This window comes from Eulemur rufifrons, chromosome 30 (genome assembly GCF_041146395.1).
Source record: "Eulemur rufifrons isolate Redbay chromosome 30, OSU_ERuf_1, whole genome shotgun sequence".
NCBI classification, from domain to species: domain Eukaryota; kingdom Metazoa; phylum Chordata; class Mammalia; order Primates; family Lemuridae; genus Eulemur; species Eulemur rufifrons.
In genome coordinates, this window is record NC_091012.1 from 55,485,749 (window position 1) to 55,487,086 (window position 1,338).

Below are 1,338 nucleotides of genomic sequence, written 5' to 3' on the forward strand. Positions count from 1 at the left end.
ACTTAACTCTTTCAACCAATTGCCAACTAAACAATCCCTAAAACCCACCTATCTCTTATAAGCCCCCATTTCAAGATGCCCTGCCTTTTGAGCCAAACCAATGTATAGCTTCCATGTATTTAATATCTTTAATACCTATCTCCATGAACGTATAAAACCAAACCATAACTTGGCTGCCTCTCATGCATTTTTTTCAGAATTTCTTAAGACTATGTTCCCTGGCCTGCAGTTGCACATATTTGGCACAGAATTAACCACTTTAAATTATTTTTGTGGAGTTTGGGTATTTTCCACTGACAATAGAAATGAAAAACTTCTGACCTTCAAAATACACCAACAAGTGGCAGAGGCTCCTGCAGCGGTGGTGGGCTGTGTGGCATGGAGCTTCCCCATGCTCCTCGAGTCCAACACTTTCAGCATTCTTCTCCTGCACCAGCTCACTCCTCGGCGCCAGGACCACCACGACCACCTTCAAGAGTGTCGACCCCAACAGCAGGAATAGCTCCCAGGTTTTGCGGTCTCCAGGTGGTGTATCCAATTATTCATTAGGCTTTGATGAACCAACAGAACAACCTGTGAGGAAGAACAAAATGGCCTGTAACATCTTCAGCACACCTGAAGAAAATTCCCCTTCTTGGGCCAAGTCGGCAGGTGCCAAGTCTAGTGCTGGCAGAGAAGACTTCGAGTCATCTGGGCCGCAGAGAAGGAACTCTTCTGAAGCAAACTCTGGAGACTTCTTAGATCTGAAGGGAAAAGGTGACATTCATGAAAATGTGGACACAAACTTGCAAGCCAGCCTGGGGCAGAATGAAGAGAAGTCTATGCCCACCACTCCTGTGCCCAGCCCGGTGGCACTGGCCCCAATGCCATCCAGAAGAAATTCCCCTGGCGGCAAGTCCAGCCTTGTCTGGGGTTAACTCCAACTGTCCTGAACTCTGTCATTTGGTTTGTTTGTTTCCTCCATGCTTGTGAACTGCACAACTTGAGCCTGACTGTACATCTTTTGGATTTGTTTCATTAAAAAAGAAGCACTTTATGTACTGCTGGGGTTTTTTTCCCCCCTCTTTCTGAAAAACAGGTTTCTCTTTATCTGTCCTGGCTCCTCTGGGTCCGTGGACCACTAGTGTTTTCTAGTAGTAGATTGGAGGGAAAGCTTTGTGACACTTAGTACCATATTTTTAAGAACAAATAATTGGGTTCCAAATGTGTTAGAGGATCTTTTGTACTGAGGTTTTAACACATTACTTGGGTTTATCAAGCCTTGATTGGACAGACCATAAGCAGTCCACAGGCACCATCCTGTCATGCCCCAACACACAAGGTTGTCTTATGCAGAGC

General features: G+C 45.4%; 1 pseudogene; it reads left to right on the forward strand.

Moving 5' to 3' along the window:
* The first annotated feature begins 590 nt into the window (after positions 1 to 590).
* Positions 591 to 917, forward strand: LOC138378650 (jupiter microtubule associated homolog 1 pseudogene; annotated as a pseudogene).
* The last annotated feature ends 421 nt before the right edge of the window (positions 918 to 1,338 follow it).